Here is a 23427-nt window from a genome sequence, read left to right on the forward strand (position 1 = left end):
GATTTTTGGCAACCCTAAAGAGGATTTAGCCAGAGCCAAAGGGCCAAAGTAGTGTAATTGCATTTGCCTGATTACAATAGACATCTTTGTTTCTCAAATGGGCCTACATCACAAGAAAGTGCATAAATTTGTGCCAAAAAAACTAACAAAAACTCCCAAAAGACCCATTCTAAGCCAGAAAAAAACCTGCTTAGGTGTGAACTGATCATCAAAACCATCTAGAAGTTCACTAATTCTTCTTCAGATTGCACAGTAATGTAATTAATATTTGTAGGACTTGAGTGCCAAGTCAAAGCTAAACAAAAATTTAGACCTGTATCAAATAATGTTTGATGTTTAATCATAAATAATGCCAGAATCATGTTTCAAACAATCCTTGCAGTGCACTTACTATAAATAAAAACGAAACACAAATAATTGTTTAATCACTTAATTGAAATACAGAGACAAAAATAAAACAACACCACAAATACCATTTTCCACAACTTCAGTGGTCCCTTCAGAATGATTTTAGTCTAATAAAAAACACTTCTGTGTGGTGATGTTGGCCATTGGTAATATTAATTGTTGAACTTGATGATCTGTCTTTTTCTGCTGAGCACCTGATGAATATGAACCAACTGAAAAATCAATTAAACTGTAGAGATTAATTCATGACAAGAGTGCAAATGCTCACATTTTTTTAAAAGAACTAAGTAATGAGACAAAAATGTAAATCATTACTTAAGTTTCCTGAACTTTCTTAAAATGCTGTCTTCTTAATTTATTAAGCCCAACATCAAATCCATTGACTAGTGTTTAAATTTTTTTTTACATCTTCAGATTTTGAGTTTGCATAAAAAACCTGAAGTCAATTTATGAAAGCAAACTCTGGCCTTCATATTTCTGGACACTTTTGGAAGTTCTACTCAAGAATGAACACAAATGTTGGTAAATGTTGGGTACAAGTGGTATACCACAAGTAGTTTTTTTCCCTTATGAATTCCTTATTTCCTGAGACGTACAGTATATGCTAGTTTTAAATACTACTGATTTTCTCATTTAGTTATCTTGTGTTTTTTCATTGTGCTCCTCCTGTCTCATCTCTGTATGTCTTTTGTTTCCATTTATTTTATTTCCTGTTTTATTTTGGAAGCTGTTTGTTCTTCTTCTGTTTTGTTTTGCTTTATTTCCCCAGCTTGTTGTCTTGATTGTGTTCAGCTTCCCCACCTGTTTCTTCTTCTGTTTTCTATCTCCTGTGTATATATTGTGTTAGTCTTCCTTTGTCCTGTATTTCTTGTATTTCCTGAATTTGTAGTCCATGCAATTTCTGAATATTTGATGGTTTTTTGGATTTTGGACTTGCTTAGCTAATGCATTGCAGAGCACCAATCCACACTGACATGTGATTCTCTAGATCAGGGGTCTCGAAGTCCAGTCCTCGAGGGTCGGTGTCCTGATACTTTTTATGTGTCCCTGTTGCAAAACACCTGAATAAAATTAGTAGGTCATTAACAATCGTATAGAAGTTGACTGCATGCTGAAGTGGCAACCCCTAACCCCACTCAAGTAAATGTAAGTATTTGGAAAAATGTACTTCTAAAAGTACTTTTATTGCACCATGTTCATTCACTCATGAGCTGCTGTAACATGAATCAAATGGCTGAAGTGCCACCTTAGCATGCAGTCAAGTTCTGTAGAGTCTTGCTAAGTTCGAGACCCCTGCTCTAGATTTAAGAGCATTAAAAGCTCAGTTTGTGTTCAACTCCTGGATCCTGTTCTTGGGTCCACAAAACAATAAAAAAAGTTTCTCCCCCGTAATTTCTCCTGCCTCCTAAAACTTTGGAACTTTGGTTTAATCTTATCAAACTTTGGATTTTGTTGTAAAACCAAAAAAGTTCAGTCTCATGCTAACATTTGAATACTTGACAGCATTTATGATTTCAGGTTTTGTGGTTCCATGCACAGCCTTACCAACAGTATGTCTGAGTAGAAAAACTGTCACCAGGAGCTTAGCTCAGCTGTCAAAAGTGTAAGCGGTCTCGTACGCATTAAAATAACTAGAACAAAATGAAAGTAAGTTACTAAGCTGTGAGCTGAACGTCTTGGAGCATTTTTTCAAGGTCGAGAGACTTTAATTGGTGTGAGCCATCTGGCCTGCTACAAAGCCAGTGGGCTCTGATTATAAAAGGTCAACTAAAGCAGGTACAGTAGTAATATGCCCAACACTAAACAGCCAAAAACATCTTGTAAGGTTCTTTATAATGGTAAACTACATATGGCAACTGGACTGTAAGTACAGAAAATAGGGAGTAAATGGGGTTACGAAAAGGCCAAGCTTGCCCCAGAGGCCAATTCGCCGTGAGCTGAACGCCACTGACCTAGATTAATACCAACCACAGCAGCACCAGGACTATTAAACACACCCCGGTTTCCTGTATCCTGCCTTTCTGTCTGTGTGTGAAATGATTCCATCTGTCAGTCTCAGCTGGGCTGTGAGAACATCGCTGAACGCTGCTGCCCACACACACACACACACACACTGTATGTATGCGCATATAGAGACAGACACCAAAAAACACAGACGTGTCGGATGGGAACTGGGGCCAAGGTGGGTGTCTGGCTGCATCGTGCCTCTAGGGAGGGGGTCTGAGAAAGTCTGCCCAGCATGAAAGGCTTGAGGATGGGGAGCCAGACATGAGATAGTGACAATGGTCATGGACATCATTCCAAATAGTCTTCATTTAAGGTTTTATTCTCTCAATTCTGACTACTACCTGCACAGAACATTTAGTTTCAGGACAAACTGAAAGAACTTCTTTTTAATGACATTTTATCTCTATTCATTTCACCTGAGGACAGCCAAGCTTGTGGGAGTTCTTTTCAGCTTCTTTGTGAAATTACTAACTTGACAACATATAATTGCATACATGTGCACGCTTTCCTGCCTTTGTCTGTGTGCAGGCATGTGTGTGTGCACCTGCTTTCATGTATATAAGTGTGTATAAGTCAGGTCATACCAAGATGAAACCCCCATGCAAGGACAGAAGCCAGTATTCATACACCAGAGAGAAGAAACATAAAGAGCCAGCTATGAAAAAACAAAAAATCACCACCTGTGAGTAAAAGCATACAGAGATGAAACTGGAAGGGGGGATAAGACAAGGGCACAGACGGATTAGGAGTCATGACTGATATTCATAGAAAAATAAGGGACAGAGAGCTTAACTGTGAAGAAAAAGAGCAGAGAAGAGAAAGGTCAGGGATGAGGTTTAACCAAGGGAGAGAAGACACTGGCGAGTAAGTAAAAACTGGAACAGAAAAAACTATGTTCTTTGAGTTATTTGAAATATCTCACAAGCTCAAACTTCCCCTGTGGCTGAATTGAGCAGAAAGCATATAACCTTCAAGTTTATCATCATTTCACATTTCTGTACGCATTCAAATGAAAACGCTTTTCTCAGGGCACAAAAAAAGAAAAATGGTGTTAAAACACAGTCTAATGGGTAATATTTAGAATACCAGGACACAATGACTGGTGTCAGGAAATCCTGTATTTCGTTTTGTATGTGAATTTTATGAAAAAAAAATTTGCTTCCAGCAATGCTGCACTGGCTCCATGTCTAACCTGGATAATGTGACTTCTCACTTTCTTTATATTTGACTATGCTGCCATTTTAAACAGCACATTCAGTAGAGCTGTAGGTATTACACGGAGCTCATGCATCAGCAAAATCGCTGACAATGGCAATAGCAATGAACTGCACACCCCTCTCTCCTCATGGCACAAAACTTAATTATTGGAAAAATGTTGATCAGCTAAAAAGATGCTTGGAGGTAGATCGGCATGTCAGATATTTAGTTTAAGAATAAAAGTGAAGAATAAAAGTACGTGGAGCTTAGATGTATGTGATGTCAAGAGTTTGTTAAAGCTGCCTTAAAAGCCCAGCAACACCTATTTCCAACCTCACGAAGAGTCCCGAGGGGGGTACTCACAGAGGACTGAGTAGGAGTGACCAAGTCTGTGGATTTTCTCTGGCTCAGTGAAACATTAACCCACAGTAAATCCTTTTTGTTCAGGACCAGGAATCAAACATCTCTACATGGGGGGAAATCAAACATGTCTTTGTGCGAACAAGCTGACGAGTTGAAAAGCCAACCGTCCCACTGAGCACCTCAGCAGCACAGAATCAAAGCGTTAGCCTCTGGCTCGCCAAACATTGATGATATCCATATTCATACTGACAACAGTTAAGGTGATAAAACTCCATCTATCAGTTCCGCCATTTGTCTCATCAACAATGTGATCAATAAGAAGATAATAGCCCATTTTTCATAACAGAAGCTTTAGCTCTCCATACAGCAACAAGTAGATAACTTATCTTATGTGACAATGTGTAAGCATGTGTGTGTGTGGGGCTGATGCTCCGCAGGAGCTAAACTGCTGATACCCACTGCTCATTTAAATCAGGGAGAAGTGCATCCTCTCACTTAACAGTGTGCTTTAGGAGTCAAATGGTTTCATGGATATCAGCCAGATTTTTTCCGCCTGGAATCCTGCCAGTATTTATGCAAGTAAAGAGGCTGTTCAATGCATGAAAATGTGCCACGCAGAAAGCAATAATCTGGACTGGATAGCTAAAATTATGGCATTAAAAAAAAAGTAAAAATATAAATTTGGAATTTTATTGTTCTGTTGTCTGAAGCACCCACTCAAAGACAAACACAGATAAATATTACAGTGAAAGTGTAAAATTAGAACAACCATCAATTTGTGGATTTAAATCAAGAAAATAGTTCAAGTCACTAGGGCTGTGCAACTGAGCCTTTAATCACTTAAACACCCTGTCTAAGGAGCTTGCCATCTAGTTACCTAGCTTTCCAAATCAAAACCCTTTGTTCCTTCTTAAATGACTCATAACTGAAATTATATAACAGTGCAAACAAAATGCCAAGGATGAGTAGATAGACCCTAGAAAAAAGAATTTTTTTCTCAGTGTCACATTTTACCTCACTAATGTTGCAAAGCACATTAGTCTAAAAGCCCTCCAGAGATAACGACAAGTTAGCCATACTCCCTAAAAATAGTGTCTTGGAGGCTGTGCTATGAAGGTTGGATCATCTGTGATGGTTCAAAAAGGTAGGTAGTAAACTGCTGTTGTTCACAGTCCTTCACATGATCACTGAAAAAAAACAGAACTATTACTTCAGATTCCATTGCAATTTACAGGTAATGAGTATATTATATGCTTATAGGCATATTACCAAAACCATATGCTGGAAATAAAGATGTCTATATTTTTCAGGTCAGTGCAGACATGGCTTAAACCTAGTGTATCATATATAATACATGAGTTTTTGAATTTTCTGGCAATTGTTTCATGGTTTGTGGGTAAAACATAAAGTAACAATAATGACAGGAATATATATATATATACACATCTATAATTTTTAATATATATTTTTTTTATTTTGGAGAAAAATGTGGGAAAACTGCCTCAGATTCAACTTCATCTTTTACTGTTTCATATTGACACAATGCAAAACCTAAAGGGCAGAAAGAACAACTAGATAAAACACTTCAGAAGCCGATGAATCTCCAGTGAGATTCCTGGCACTTCTGGCTGGCTACTGCAAAGAAAACAAGGAGCCGATGCCTCGCAACAGTGCTACCCAACCAGAACCCCAAGGGCCCTTTCTTAAGGACTAAGAACCTTACTCTGCCACACAGTAAGCTTGTAAAATAAGCTGTTACACTTTATATGCATCATAACCATTGCAATAATACATAGCAGATGCCTGATTTTCACAAACAGATTTCCCTAAGGTTTTTTTTTCCTGGGTATAAGCCTGTTCTTTGTCTTTAGATAATGTCCACACTTCCATAAAGACAGAATGGAATCTTTTATTAGAAAAAAACCCCACATTCAGTTAATAAAATAAGCTGTCACACCTTCTACTGCTATTAGAAGTAACACTCAAAAAGTGTGCATGCATGCTGAAAGTATACGTACTGCACTACTCCAGATTAAAATATCCTATTAGCACGCACATTTGCAGAGCCATTAGCATTTAAACATGCAGGCGCTGCGCTCCTTTCAAAATGCCATTTTTACTCTGCTGCGAGGAGAGTTCTCCAGTTGTCATAAACAACTTTCTTTTTTTTTTTTTTTTATTCAAGGACCTTTTCAAATGTCAGGGCCAATCAAACACAACACGACAGGTCTCTGGGTGGAAAAAAAAATACAGCTCAGAGGGCAGAAAAGAAAGCGGACTTATCATGCATATTCATGTCGTAGGAAGGTTCAATGACTGCTGTCTCTGAGAATTGTGAGCAGTGGCAAAAAAGGTTTGTCTGTTAAGAGACAGCTGAAAAAAGTAAGCTTTTAACTCTTTCCACCCCTTCGACCACCAAGTCCAAATGTCAGTGTCAAAGAGCCACAATGGCCAAAGCATTGTGTGCCCCCATGAGTGACTTTCAAAACCCAAACTCCATCTTTTTTTTGTCCCTTTTCTCCTCGTCAGCAAATTTGGACAGAAAAGTTTTCTCTGTGAAGTAGTGCTCAGCAGAATGGCAAACAAACAGAGCCATCTCTCCACTGGCCAGGGCCCACTTCAGCACTTTAGACATCTCTTTCAGTTTACAGCTTGCCTAAATCAGCAGGATGGATCCTCCTGACACAAGTCTATGTCAGCTGCACTGGAATAGGGTCTCTGCAGAGACACAATGGAGCTTGCTTCCTCCCCCCTACTCCTCTTTATGCCACCTCCCTCAAGAGACAGGAGAGAGCGATTAAGAAGGAACGGGGAAGAAAAAAAAAGCGAAGAATTTAAATACAGTACATGTGCCTGCACTTTCAGCCTGTGTGTATATGTGTGTAATCTGCAGGAAACTTCACCAGCTAGGAGTGCGAGAGCTGAACGCCCCACTGGTATTCTCCTCTCTATCTGTTCCTGTCTTTCTCTCTCCTTCACTTCCTGCCTCTCTTCATTAGTCTCTGTCTATTCTCTTTGGCTCCAGCGAGGCACAGTCATCCAGGAGGACATTATTAGCTGTCAGCATTAACAACCAGCGTAGCCACTGCAGAAGCAGAGTCAGTTTCTTAAAAAATGCTCGCAGAAAGCTTCTTCTCTGCCTCAGTGAGCAGAGCAGGCAGTCAGGACAGCCTGCTGTGTGCAGATGGTGCTTTGTGTTTGCTAGTTCCTGCAAAAGTGACACGCAGACACCAATCGCAAAAACGCACAGCGACTTGCACACCTAGCTGGAACCTGGTACTACTATTCATTCCTAATCCTCTGTGGTTTGCATGAAAGTTAATGGCAGGTGTTTAAAGCTCCGGCTATGCCAAGTGAGGGAGGGGAGGTAAATGGGAGAAGATCAACTCTTTTTTTTTTCTCCGCTGGCACACACACACACTTTTCCATGTTGAAAAGGTGTATTACAGTCCTGTTAGATCTCCAAAGTATGACCCTTCATCCATTGTTATCCTTCCCCTCCTCATCCTGTCTTACTCTGGCATAATGTCCATGAATGCAGTTGAGAGTAATTAGGACTTCTATGGAGGAAAATAGACAGTCATTAAGAAGGAACAGTGAATCCACAGTGTGATAGTTCGTGCCAGGTGGGAGGCTATTACACAGCCAAGCAAGAGTTAGCAAACTCCCTCGATCATAAATATAAGGAAGAGCAAACATCCACCACTGCTCTTCCACTGCTGCCAAGAGCTTTCCTACAATCATATAATGAGTTAATAATTTAGAGAAATGCTCATCTCTTTCCTCATCACATATTGTGCCACATTCACTATAATATAGGCTTCAGTCACCCCCCTTGAAAAATCTAGAGTGTGCTTATTAAAAGGCTCGAATGATGTTACAGACTCCTAGGCACACATGTTTAATGGAGCCCTAATCAACATGGTGCAGTGGTCAGGCTTTTTCCTTTTTCTTAATATATTATTCTGCACAGGGCAAAACTCATTCAAATTCTAAAACAAATATCCAGACTTTTTCTTTAATCAATCAGACATAGATGCAGAGCATGTACTGCACACTCTTCATTATGGAGAGTGCAGTGTACCTCACTTAAAAAGAAACACAACACTGCTCGAAACGCCTTATATTATTTAATGTTGAATGGGAAATACAACAACCAGATCTGTTGGGGGTTTTTTTCTTTTATTGGGGGAATACAGAGTTCACCGTACACTGTCTTCCTACAAATGCCTGTCTTTCTCCTGTTTTCCTCCACTGCTCTCCAAGTTTTTTCTGTGTCTATCAATCAGCTTTACATTCCCCTCATCTGCCATCTTTTTCTCTTTTCTTCACCTCTGTCTTTTTCTAGAAATGCGAAAAAGCCACATATACTACAGAAAAGACGAAACATAACCCAGTATTCTGTTTTGTAATGTCAGGATTTAAAAAATTAAGGAATTTAGACATATGAGATAGAAACAGCGGCTCTTATTCATTATTTAGAGCCCTGTACTTCATTAGAAAAATGTAAAGGAAGTGATGTTACATCAAAATTAACACAGAGAGCTTTTTTGCTTTTTTTTAGCAATAATTTAAATTTAAGTCATCCCAGACTTTAAGTTGTCTCTGCATGATTGTCATCCTCTAAGTCTCCGTCATTGTTCTACTCTGTCACAACTTCAAACTTTATAGTAAGTTTAGATTCGATGGCGATCAGTGAGAGCACACTGAGGCGCTGTTGAGTCTTTTACGTTTAGTTACAGCCAAATTCAAAAACATATGAAGGGCTACAAACACGTATGGGAAAAGCTGTTTTGAGATGTTTTAGAGATGTATCCTGTTCATTCTGTACAAAGCATCAGAATTGGGTCATTTCCTTTGCAAAGTTATGATCTAAATCAGACCGGTATAAGCACACGGTGCATCAGCTAGTTTATGAGCATGAATATTCACATCCTCAGCTTCCATGTGCAGTAGAATCCCAAATTTTCACTAATGCTGCCAATCTATGGTATAAACAGGCACCTCACTTGTCAATATTGAGGTTAAATGTTTCTACCACCTAAAGATCCATGCCTTTCAGTGTTACTTGTGCTCGGTAGATTCATCTGCAAACACTTTAGGCTTCTTGGTGTGCTGCAGTTCACCTTTATATGACTGGCACACAATGGGAACACTCACTGCATATCTTGTGATCAAGCTGATCTATAAGTGAATTATCCCATGTTCACAAAGAGACGAAAAGCAGTGAGTGGATCCATGTCGGCCTTTTGTCACTTTGAATATGCTTAAAACACGGTCCCAAAACTGCGCCGTGAATTTTAAGACAGCACAGCTTGGGAAAACAGTTCTGCTGCCTCTTGGCATGCATTGCATTTTCCATCCATATCAGAGGATATGTCATTAGGAACATCCATTATTGCACATAATTTCCACAAAGTGCTTTAGATGCATCTGCATGGAAACTACAGCGTGTGAATATAATGTCCACTTTAATGTTGTTAAAAAAAAATCATTTTTAAAATCTAAAAGTACAAAACACATAAAAACTGCAAAGGTCAAAGAAACTTTCTGCATCTTAGCTGCGTCCTTATATACTGTTGACATCCACCAAATTCAGAGATTAAGCTGCACATCGATTAAGGGATTTTTTTTTAAGTGAGACTGCAGCCCATTATACTGGCCCGTCATATTACTTACATATCATATGCCTGGCTTCGACAGTTTTTAGGATCTATGTTTAAACTGCCAAGCATGGCCAGTACGACCTCAGGCAGGCTTTCCCGAGTGACTCCGAATTGGTACAAAGCCAACAAATCTTTCAACTATTTTTCCCCTCCCCACGAATCCAAAATTAATGTAAGCTAGCAAGTATGTGAGAGATCAGAAGTAGAGTCTGAACTGAACTGAAAAATTGCCTGCTGTATTTCTGTGACTATATATGCTTTTTTCTTTTCACCCATTTGCTGAATCAATCCCTCACATACAGTGGATGAAAGATAAGATGTGCTGCCTCTGCCCTTTTTGTCCAAACTTGTTAATATGCTTAGTAAGAAAAGAGTCAAACTTTAAATTGATTTCAGTTAGTTGGAGATCTAAGTGATCAGTCTGGTTTCACCTTAAGTGCTTTGAGGTTACTGTTGTTGTGCTTTGGCACTATTAAAATAAAACCAAACTTGATTAAATTGAATTGAACTTAAAAACATGTCAGTAACTTCATGCTTCAGTGCCACTCTCCACTACTGCATCTCTCCCTCAAGCTTCTGAACTAGCTTGGTGTTCACCTTCCCGGTTCCAGCGGCTAAAGAGCACAAATCAAAGTTAACATGCAAGTGCAATGATCAGATCATTTTTTCACAAACACAAAAACCACTAACAAAGTGTCTTTTTCCCCATTGACGGAGAATATATAATCTTATATAATCTTCTTACACTTTTTCACCATTTAGAAGATGACATGTCAGAAGGTTGTTAGTGAGAGAGCATAATTAACCTCCTAAGCAACAATCACGAGTGGAGGCAGGTTATTTGGATCTCTGATTATGAAAGGCAGTAGGCCCTCAACTGATAAGGAAATTGCGAGCTTGGTTTAAGAGGGAAAACTAATCTGTGAAAGGGGGATTGGCATGGAAAGATTGTATTTTATGAGTAATATTCTGTGTAGGAAAATACAAACATGCTCTTGACTGGTTTCAAAAATAAATAAAAATTTTTTTAAAAACTTACTTTTGGACCCCCAAATGGTCCAAGCCCCTAAACACATACCCAGTTTGCCTCATGGATGATGCAGCTCAGCTTTTTATAGTTAATAGATAAAAAAGCTTTTGACTTTCAGGGCAGTATGAGCATTTACATCATAAGCAGGAAAGTTAATTTCTGTACATACACCATGCATTCATATTCAGAACGCAAACATTTGAGAATCTAATCCATTTCATTCCAGTAGGTATAGGCTCTTCAGTGTTTGGAGGGTATGTTAACAAACAATCTACTAAAACACATGCAGAGTGTGAATCGTGAAATATGCATGCTTCAATAATTGTTTACTGCATGTCATATCTCTATTGTAATATTAAAAATATGTTATGAAATATTGCAGAGTTAAACTCCACCACCAAAGACTCTTTGTAGTCTTTGTGTTTCCATTTGAAAATCTACATAGTAGTCATGCAATCACTAGAATAGCATCCAAATATCAAAAACAGCCGCTATTGACCCTGTTAAGTACTGTAAATGGTAAATGGCCTGTATTTATATAGCGCTTTTCTAGTCCCTAAGGACCCCAAAGCGCTTTACATATCCAGTCATCCACCCATTCACACACACATTCACACACTGGTGATGGCAAGCTACATTGTAGCCACAGCCACCCTGGGGCGCACTGACAGAGGCGAGGCTGCCGGACACTGGCGCCACCGGGCCCTCTGACCACCACCAGTAGGCAACGGGTGAAGTGTCTTGCCCAAGGACACAACGACCGAGACTGTCCAAGCCGGGGCTCGAACCGGCAACCTTCCGATTACAAGGTGAACTCCTAACTCTTGAGCCACGATCGCCCCATGTAGTCTTTCTTTACATGCGAAGAAGCAGAATAAGGTCATCTACAAAAACAGGAAAAACTACAAATGGCACAACAAAATCTAGATTTTCTAGTGGAGCTGCTACGGTAGCTCCAGCTTAGTATGGAAGTACTCTGTGTTTGGGATGGACGATCAAGGGGCAATAATTAATTCAAAAAAGGCAAAATGCAATATGCTTTCAGTCCAAGGGAGGAAACAGATCCAATTTAGGAAAGCACTTAAAATAATGACATTTGGATCTTTTTATAGAATTCAAGCTGAGTAAGTTTCAGTCCATATTAACAACATCCAAAGTATTATTTACCATTTTGTTTGAGGCCACTGACACTGCTATTGTGAAATTCAAAATGTTCCATAGGCTTATAGTAACATTAGTAGGCTACTCAGCAACTATCTTAACACTTCAGTCTGTTTCCTATCACTTTACCATATATGCTGAAATGTTCGTGTTTAAGTAGCTACTTTTTTTTTATGTAGTAGCAAATTGGGTATCCAGAATTGTATTAATCCTTTTTTTTACCAATATTAGTCCTGTTGGTAGCGATTATTACATTTATGGCATCGTGACATTCCTAATATGATCCCAGACATCCAGAAATTACGCAGCATCTCTCAAAAACAGTACAAGCAACAATGCACCTCAGTGATGGCATCACTTTGGATTTAATGTGTAGCTTTTGGCAACACTATGATTCTGCAGTTTTGCGTTTGATTGTCTCAATTAAAAATCTTAATGCTTTCAAATACAGCAGTGGGCTAGAACTTGCTTATTTCCTGGCTGCTGCATTAGCTAAACTGCAATTCAAATACATTATGTGGAATTGGCTAAGCTTTCAAAGAGGCTTGTAAGACGCCAGTGTTGCAGGACCAAAGTAAAAATAAATAAATAAAGAATACACCCATGAGAGTATGGGGAGGGGGGAAAGGGTTTGGCTGTACATAAGAGCAACCACTGAGGATGTTTTCCTTTCTCCATACTGTGTATATCCTATCAGTGGTGGCAGACAAGAGTGCATGGCACCCACATGTACAAACAGCGAGTCAGAGAGCGCAGCGACTTTTAAGCACACTGAGCAAACAGGTCTTATCAGCGAGGAGAATCAGACACCTGCTGCTGTCTGCTGCAGTCCACATCCACTCTCCCAAAACTATCCTTGACAAGCAGAAGGAAAAAAACGACACACTCAGAGACACAGCACAACAGCACAGGGAGAAAGCAGGTGCAGAAGATTTGCAAAATGCACCAATTAAACTAAACACAGCAGATTTTTAAATGTGTGTTCTTTGAGAAAAAACTATTACCAGGCAGCAGCAGTTGTTAACATAGCACAACAGTTGCTCAAAGAATAATTAAAGTACAACTGTTCCCTCATCATTGTAATGCCTCTCAAGTGCTCAGCCCTCGGTTTGCAAAGTGCACTACATCACAGCGCAATCTTTGTTTTCAGCATCAAAGCCTTAATGCAATCTGAGGATTGAGTTGTAAGATGTCTAAAGATCTGTGTCACATGCGCTGAGGTGCAAAAAAACTTGTTGTTGGGGGGTTTTTTGTTTGTTTTTTTTAACATGCAAATTTCAACTTCAAACTGTGACGAAATAAACTGAACTGGATAATTAGCTGTAGTTGATTTTTTTTTTTTCAAACAAAACTCGCATAAAGAAAATCAAAACCTAGACTTATCCGATAAAAGATTAATTGCAGTCATGCTCAAAGAGACCTGTGGTATAGTTGGTACATTTTCAGCCTCTTGCAACTGGCACAGTGCAATTTCACACCCGTTACCCCCTCTCCACAATGCACAGCAAAAAAATCACATGACAGTACAATCCTCTCAAACCAACCTACGGGAAGTTTTAGGGAGCCGTTAGTACTCTGGCCATTATGGGAATTGTCAGAAGAGCTCACAAGAGCTATTCCAGCAGCATCTAAATTACTGTGTTAAATGGAGAATTAGGCTCTGAGAATATGATTAACCAATTGTAATTGCTTTGCTTCTGTGACTTCAAAACAGGCAGTCGATGCATGATTATGATTTTCCTTTTGCTGTTGTTGTGCTTCTAGCTGTTCCTCTTTACAGAGTAATCATATCAACAACGGGACATGGATATAGTTCAAGTAAGTGCTCGCTTTCTTAATAAACAAAACATGCGACCTCTGTCCAAAGAAAAGCAAATGCCAAATAAGCGGGCACATGCCAGTAAGAGCAGCTGTGCTTTCAAAGACTATCATCTTTTCCTGCTCTGGTGCACTTGCTCCCCAGTTTGCATCTCAACTCTCCAGCATGGTATAACACAGCGGAGACACACAAATAAGTCCCTACACAAGCATGTTGCACAGCAAATCAGCCATATACAACGGTGCTCAGTACAAGCACAAATCATGTTCCTAATCACAGTACAGTGACTCCAGCAGTCACCAGGGAATATCTGTTGAGGCAAATGAGACTCCTGTTTTCCAGTACAAACACAGGCGCACAGGCACATCAACACCGAGCGCTACCATGAAGCACAAGCTGTGTCTGTGTGTGTATGTATGTATATATCATAAATATTAAAACGGTGATTTTGCATTTTCCCCTTCAGCGATGAATCAAAAGGCCTGATAGGAGCTGCCATGTACACTCTGATGCTGCCTGTGATGCATTTGCCTTGAGAGGCCAGCTTTCATATCTCAACACACACAGTCCACAAAGACAACAGGAAAGTAAGTTCAACCACCACCACAACTCCCCCATCAGAGCTGAAGGTTGGCAGATGAGGGGAGAGATAGGGAAAGGCAAACGGGGAGGGTGGTGCTGCAGGTGGGACTGAAGGAGCTGGGAAAAACAAAATCAGAATATCTGAAACTCCACATTATCTGATTCAAAGCAAGCCGAATTAAATGTTCGGCTAAATGTAGCGTTTAAAATGCAAACCCTGGGATCTGGAAGGGTGCAGGTCATGGCCTGCACATCATTAACAAAGGTCTTTTCTCCGCAGGAAGGCTCCACACTAAGTTTCCTTGCCTGTTGTGACAATGCCCAAGGGGGTAGAGCAGATGTCCGTTGCCAGCAGCACATCTGCATACAGCCTCTTATCCCCACCCCTTCACTGGCCAGACAATGGAGCCGCCCTCCTCGTCCTCCTCCTCCACTTGAAGCTTTCTTTCACTAGAGCCTCCAAATGCAGTTTAAAAAAAAAAAAGAAAAGAAAAGGGAGTGAGAGTTATGAGAATCAGTGCCTACTCTGTGCTTCTCAAAATTAAAAAATAGAAGGACCATCCTCTGTGTGAAAATGTGCAGATGCTCATATAGATATCTGATTGAGTGATTAACTTATTTGGCACTCACTAATTAGTATGCTACAGCTGATTAGAGATGTCCAAACTGATGCCAGGAAGAACTGCAAAATAGGCCTGCACCAGTACTAAACTTTTAATCAAACTCCTTCCGTGCATGTTCTTCCTGGTTTCGGATGAAAAATGAAAAAAAAAAAATCTATCAATGCAATTTTTTAAATTTTATTTAAAGCACTCATAGCTGATCTTGATTGGACGTTTAATGAATGTTCACCGTTACCTTTTAATTGCCCAGCCTCATTAGGAACTTAATAAAGCCAATTTCCACATCACTATGAAGTGGAGTATCGGCTAATGTCTACTCCCACCCTCCCTTGTCTCTCTCCTTGCTGATGGCGCAGGGACACATGGACAGCGATGCGAGTATAGCTTTCAAAACTATACCCCGGTGGAGCACACACCGACATATTTTACACCACCTTTGCAATAATCTTGAATCCTACCTCGACTGGATGTTTACTGAGAGTTCAAACGTCGGCTTTGGGGGCTCCAGAAATAGCATCGCAGGCTACGCATTTCAAATTCGCTTGTTATCTCGGATTTAGATAATGATCCACCTTTAGATGACATAAAAACTTAATCCTGAACGCAACGGGACAATCTCCGGCGCAGGGAAACGGTGCCTGGTGTCGGTTTTTACGGGGGGAAGTAGCCTCGGCTCTCGGTGTGCCTGGTTATCCTGCTGTTTACTTATACGGTTCATAAACACTCCTATTCTTTTCCTCCTGCCAGAATTGAGAGGTGTGTATCAGTTTGCTTTTCCTTTTTTCCCCCTCTCGCTTTTTGAGTGAGGCGGAGCCTTTGCCCACTTCTCCCTCACACACACACACACACACTCAACACTCTACACGCGGGCCCGCGCGCGCACAGCACAGATGAGAGGCTCTCCTTCCAGTTGATATAGATGGGACAGTAGGAATTTTCGAGAAAGGCGATTCAGACTCGACTATTATTCAGTACATTTTCCTTCGTAATGTTAAGCCTCGGTTACTACAGTTAAATATGTTTTTTTTTGGGGGGGGGGGGGGGGGGGGTTGTATTCATTGTCTTTTTCTTTGTTGTTTGTATGGTTTGTCTGAAAACTCTTGTCTTCTTACCACCAGCTCCTTTCAAACTTATTTATTGAACGTCTGAATTGAGATGCAGCAATGATTCCTTGTAATATCTTCTCCGACCAGTACAGAGACAATATATACAAATCTATACAGTGTCTCTAATACTAATTTAAGTACAGCCTATTAGTGTGCACAGGGTTTTAGTCTGAGCAGATAGACAGGATAAGCAAGTGTTATGTTCAACTCACATTGCTATTTTGTTACCCTAAAAATAAATAAATAAAATGAACAGACATTAATGCCTCACCTTTACAGCCTACACAAACAAAATGAAGCATAAGCAATCTATCATGACCTGATATATATATATATATATATATATATATATATATATATATATATATATATATAAAATGCTCAAAATAACATAATACAACATGCCTGGATAATGCTAACAGTGTTAGTCACATAACAACTAACTGACAAGACTAACAGCCTGTTAGTATATATAATTTTTAAAGTAATAGTATATACTATTAGTATATTCTAAGATGGTCACACACTGCACAGATATTTAATCAAAAACAGAATTATATTCTACAAAAAATATATATAATATGGCCCAAATTTCTAAATTGTTATGCTAGTAATTTGCCAAAATTCAACTAGCAGACCTAACATTAGCTTACCCAGATGGTGCTTTTATATGGTGTAATGTAAAATGTGCTTCATGGCTAGCACTTGAGTACTGCTTAACTGGGGGGTTTTAACTAAGTAAAAAAAGAAAATAATAACATACATATACTATTATTAGCCAAATACCACCAATTAAAGTAATACATGGAATTTTAACTCAGATGCTTATGTGCAGGTTTAAACTGTCACCTGTGTTATACTGCATAAGCCCATGCACTCTAAAATCAGTGTCCTCAGTCATGGTGGTGCAGATACTTTAAGCTACTATTAACTAAATAATTAAAGCACCTTGAGGCGACTTTTGTTGTGATTTGGCGCTATATAAATAAAATTGAATTGAATTGAATTATTGTTGCTGAAACAACTGATTGGTTATATTTTACTTATAGTTGTAAAAGTATGTCAGTAGGATTCAGCTGAGGAAGCACAGTGACCTTTTTGGATGGTTCTGGAACCCCAGGGCATGTCCATAACCCTAATGCTGAGTGTACTTCAATTATGCTAATCATGCTAGCCAAGCTTTCTAATAATAACAGCCTACTTGAATTTAAAAGTATTCTCATATAAAAACAAATTTTAAAAAAGTTAGCAAACCCGAGCTAACACTTGTCAAAATACTATCTGATGCCTAAATTCTAAAACTAACATAATACAACATGTTATGTTATGTCAGTAGTTTGCCAGATAATGTTAACTCCCATAACTAGCATTAGCCATAACCTATGGTGCTTTTCCATGTTATATAAAATATGGCTGACAGCTAAGACTTTGAATTTAATTAATTAATTTGAATTAAATAAAAATAATATATAAATTAGACCTATTAACATACAATAAGATTAGCCAAATGCCCAAATACCATCCATGAAATTGATAAATGTATTCTAGCTCAACTGCTTAATGCGCAGGTCAGAAGTATCACCCGTATTATATTACATAACCCCTTTTACACTATTTAAACACATTTAGCTGTAGGCATTAGCATAATACTGATTGATCACTTGAGATAAGCTTCACCATTCTCTTTGTTCGTGAAGTGCAGTTTAAAACCAATCTTATTTAAACAACATTTTGATTAACTGTCAGGTTAACCACATTTCATATTAAGCTGCCTCCTTTTGTTTTTATCTGAAATCCATAAACATATTAGCTTACACATAGTTGATATCAGCTCTGGGCCAACAATTAAGTAAAGAAACTTGTAATTTAGTGTTATATGATGTGATAGATAGATGAAATGCAAAGATTTTTGTTCTTCGTGCCACAGGTGCAGATAGCAGCAACTGCAGCTGTTCTTTCATGTCAAAACATGCAGCGTATATTCCTTTTTAGTTCCAGTCCCTGCAGTACAATTATTTTAGACCCTCGATTCACTCACACATTAGTGCCAGCCATATAACACGGCACAGATGGCGGAGAGCATGGTTGGATTTCCCAGTCACTTCAGTCTCTGCATAGTTTTCCAGCACGTCCAGTAGAGCTTTCCACAAAGACAAAGAAAACCACCTCAAGCAGCAGACGAATCATTTCCATACTTTCTGTTTGTATCTGCTGTACCATGTATCCTGCATGTGTGGTCCCAGGCCTGGGGGGTTTTGGCCCTGTCCTGAGACCATCCTTCCCTGTGGTCATCTTGTCTCCGGCACAATGTAACTACTGGGCAGAAACCCAAACACTCCAAAGACCATCACTAGCCAACAAGGGACACCAATAGAAGCATATGTTCACAGCGCAAAAAGAGGGGAAGGGAGGATAAAGAAACAGAGAGTATTTGTTAGCCACAAATATATTTAGAAGCTAATGACATATTACATCATTTAATGATATCAAATGACATGCGTAATGAAGTATGTAAGACCCATACATTAATGTGCTTTTATTAGACATATGTGGCAGCATCATCTGTTATCTCTGTGTCATTTTGAAGGCAAAGGGTGATTAAAATCAGCTTTTTTGTGACAAATTAAATCCTGCAAAATGCAATGTTTGCTAATCATGAGCTGATCCTCTTTAGTGTTTACTGCAGTTTACATAGTTAAAGCCCTTGCTGTAAAAACAAATATGCAAAGGCTTTATTTGCCAAAGCACATCTGAAAGTAAAAACAACCATTAGGAACTGTGCAACTGTGTGGTTCGATCCACGGCTCCTCCAGTCTGCATATCAAAGTGTCCTTGGGCAACATACTGAAGCCTCTGATGCATTTGTCTGTATGTGAATGCATTATAGGTAAAAAAGTGTGTAAAGGATATATAAAATGCGTTGTGAATGAGTGGATGCGGCTCATAGAGTACAAATGCACTATTTATATATTGATAATAATTGAATATGTCTAATTGTAGAAAAATTGATCAGTGCTATCTTCCACATTATTGAAATATTCACCACATTTGGTTTGATACAATATTATGATTTGCCTTTGTTTATACAGTAGTTGTTAGAGGATGTCAGTCAACACACACACACACACACACACACACACACGCACACACACACACACACACACACACACACACACACACACACACACACACACACACACACAGAGTTATAATCTATTCACTGTACAGTGGGTATTGGAGAGGATCAGTGGTGTGCGACTGCATATTTCTGCAGAGAGACATTATTTCTTCCCTCAGTTCCTCCTGGCAGAGATCTGAGTGTTTGACCTTTTTAAAATGCAAAGCGATTCTTCTACTCCAGAGAGTGAACGGGAGGCTCATGATTGTGCTACTAAATTTGAGGGACTTAATGCAGTAACTCAAAGAGAGGGAGAGCTGTTCTGCACCTGCTGAATTCTGACTTGGTTATGGGGATACAATAACACCTCCAAGGGTTATGTTAATCTTTAAAGGCGGGTTATTCTTATGCTGCTTCACTCTTTACCTCATTTGAATGAATATTTCACTGCAACCTTGACTCAGTCTCTCATGCTTAAATCACCTTATTGCATAGCATTTCCTTTTACTGGCTCTTGATGCTGTGTGCGTACTATAATACTTGGCTCTTTTGATTTATATGTCTTCTAATATTAAACTGTGAAGATCTTTATTCATTCAGTCCATGCATCCAATATGTTGCTATTCAAAAATAACCTTGTATAAATCAGTGTGCATAACTCCGCTACTTTTACACTGGCTACATCATTTACATCTTTCGTCCTTCCCGAGGAGGAGAAGTGCATTTAATTTAAGTTCAACTTCACCACTAGAAGACTTTATCCACAGCTAAAATGTGGAGATCATGTTAAATTGAGATTTTAACAACTTGTGACACATTCCACACATTGTAATGAGCGGCTCATGGCAGTGTAATTTACATTTGATAATAATGTCAGATTCATGGGAATATGCCATTGTACACTTAGTAGACACACAGTGAAGCAGTTTGTGCTTTTTAGATGGCACAAAATCTCATGATAATAACAATGGCCACACTCACATCTAATTATATTTCTCTGCATTAAGGCTTCTGTCATATCCGTTAAAGGACATAAGAATGCCTTCATTGCCTCATATTTATGCCTTCAATAGAATGCAAATGAGGCAGATTTACCCGTTTGACTGGAAAATAAGTGTGAAAACGGTTAATTAGACTTGTTGTGAGGTCTGCAGCAGGAAATAGAATGCTGTGATTATGAGATGTTGAAGCAGTTTTCAGGGCTGACTATATAAACAGTTACATACAGTATGCGGCGGGGCTGAAAGCAGGAAGTTACACAGGCTCTCTGTCGGAGCAGAAAATAGAATCTCCGTATTTTAGCTGTGTCACTTTGCTCTTCCTATGAGAAGACTGAGGCAGCCTTCACTTGTTGACATATTTTTGATCAGCTTCCTGTATGAATGACCCCCTTTTGTTCAAGTATGAAACACTGCATAAGCACTCTTGGATGTGTGTGTGTGGCCTATCTCTGGTTCTGTACATTGCATTATGCCTTTTACTAATGAGATTAAAATGTGGTTATGAAGGAGCAGTGTGGTGGAACTAAGAGGTGGAGCTTCTTAAGCAGTGATGAAACACTTGGTAACATTGTGCACATGCAGCAATCGAGTCAAAGCTTTTGGGGCTATAAAAGTGTGTTTCTGAAGAAAACTATCCTCTGTGGTTTGTGCATTGTTTCCCCTTATTTTAAATATATAACAAAAGACAAAAAATCAAGAATGCATAAGGCTTATTTTGCTTGAAAAACAGCTCATTTTTCTTCATGTTGCTATTTAATTACAGATACAACAGCTATGAATGCCTTCATGTAAAGCATGCATTATAAATTCATCCATCCTTGTATAAACTACTTGCTTGTTCTTTCTCTGGTGGGATACTTGAACAGACTGCTGCTTGTAGGTCTTTGTTTACAACCAGGCTAATGTAATTATTCTCACCACCTACGCACAAATTAACATGCAAGCCTTGTCGGAGGTTTGAAAAATGCATGGGGGAATGTGATTTAATGCAAGGATAGGCCTGATCTTTTGAGGCAGCCGATCGGAGCCTGGCGGACCTCACAGCTGCAGCACAGAAAAGAGCTGCAGCTAACATGCTCCAAAGTACTCTGTTAAGGCACACATGCACAGTGCAAAGACACACACACTCAGGCAAACACAGAGCTTCCCAGCTGGGTTTTAGCAGGGGAACTCTTATCTCAACTGAACAAACTCTTCAAGTGATGGGAATGTTCTCAGGATGTTATCTAGTCCTCTGTGGAAATGAGATAGCCAGCCACCTTTATCACCACCCTCAGACTCAGGAGGGCCCCTGACCGTTACTGCAACAAGGACCACTAAGGCTGCCAGGGGACACCAACCAACTGGCTGCTGAAAAAATAACACTGCCAGGGAATTGGAAGCACTGCAAGAGAAATGACTGACAGGAGATTGGAAGGAGTCTTAAAGTTTGGGTGTAGTTTAACCCAGCCAATTCGAAAGACTTTTGGACTCTATAGTTGCTGTTTAGACTATGTGCTGAGTGTTTGAACAAGATTAAGTGTTAGGCATAAGGAAAAGTCCTACTGTGAGCCTTGACATCGTATCAAAAAAGATATTGAAAGTGGGGTGAAAAATCGAAAGAAGTCAAGATAGCTAGACGTAGTTATAATTGGCAAAAGAATAAACAGAAATAAAAAATCTTTGAGATATGCGATTTAACCGCAGCATCTCCATAGCAACTCTCTTTCAAGTTACATCTTTAATGAATAGGTAATGCACAAAATGAAAAATGCACAACTTCATAATGTCAGAACGGATGCCAAAACTGATGTGGGATTTACAAAAAAAGGAAGGTAGATCTTGTTTGACAAAAACCAATTTTGCTGCACACAACAGAATGTGTCAAAACAGCGCAGCAGCCTTTTTTTTGAAAAGAAAACACACAAGCACACACGCACACACGCACACAATGTACCATGGCAACACAAATCTTCCTTCTGTTGCTGTTATTTTGACTGTCTGGCAAATCCACCTCTTGTTTTCAAAGCATTTTTTTCTCTAACAGGTGCAAAACCTCTCAACTCAACACATCAAAGAGACACATGCACCTGTGAATAAATCACAGCAAATGGTAAGAATCCAGACTAGGGCCTCCACCAACACCAAAGAGGTAGGATTCAAAGTGACTGATTTAATATTCATGAAGTGCAAGGCTTTGGTGGTTGAATGCTTGTTTACTGAGATGTGCCTTTTGTCCTTGGGAGAAGGATTGATTTTCTACCATGCAACTGTATTTACATATACTTGCCGGCTACGTGATGTAACAGGCATGCAGTAACACACTAAACATGGCACATACAGTACGCACAGCCTGACACGACTAATGATTGGCATGTTATTTCAGCGTTCTCACTCTTCTGTCGAGTATTAAAAGCCTTACTGCTCTTCTGACAGAGCTAATGAGACTTTATGATTTTGAAGTGTTGGTGGCTTCTGTGCGGAGGAGTTGTTCAAGTTGTGGCAAGTCCAAAGAAAAGTGCAGTCTGCGAAATGCACCCACAGGGACAGAGGTGCCAGACAACCAGTCGAGACCAGGAACAACCAACCATCAAACCAGAGCACAGGTGTTTTTCCTTAATAAGCGCTTCTTTCTCTCTCATCAGCAACACTGCTGGCCTTCACAAAATATTTGACAATAGTTTAGGCAAAATAGCAAAATGCTCCAGGCTGTTGTCTCAGTGACATGGCAGAAATAGGGTTAAAACAGACCTGGAAACCATCAAAAGTAATCTCCTCATCAGACATCCCCCTCCTAATTGTGCACCTGCATCAGGGGATCGTTTTTTCTGACGGCGATGTGCCAGATAATCTCAAAGTGAAATCGCAAAAGGCCCACAGATTCACACAAACATCTCTCAGCCATCTTGTCTGAGAAAAGACTGAGGTCTGCTTCACCTTTTAAAAGTGAAACAAACGCCTACAAGGTCAGCGTGGTATGTGGATCAGCTAATTACAACAGCTGAAAGAAAGCTTGTGAGAAAAATCCATCTCCCCGGTGAGTATTTAAAGAAAGAAAGCAGCTGGTCAGAGCATGCTCTGGAGAAAACATCAGCTATTGGAGAGAGTGGTCGGGGACACTCTTCACTTAAGTGCTTTTCTCTGAGCAGTGCTCGCTGTCATTGGCTCCCACGCTTCCTCCTCTCTCTTTATGGGCTGCACACACACATATCCATCCTTTTCATCCCCTGGGGTGAAACAAGCCCATGCATTATGACTCAAATCAAACTTAATTTATTTCGCATGCTCTAATTGAATATCTCCATGTTGATATGTATTGAATAAAAATAGCAGGATCATTTTTCTAATTATTCCTCCCCCCCCCCCC

This window comes from Aulonocara sp. 'chitande type north' Nkhata Bay, linkage group LG13, assembly GCF_057382095.1.
Source record: "Aulonocara sp. 'chitande type north' Nkhata Bay isolate Kocher_YH1m ecotype deep benthic linkage group LG13, A_spYH_male_GT1.1, whole genome shotgun sequence".
NCBI classification, from domain to species: domain Eukaryota; kingdom Metazoa; phylum Chordata; class Actinopteri; order Cichliformes; family Cichlidae; genus Aulonocara; species Aulonocara sp. 'chitande type north' Nkhata Bay.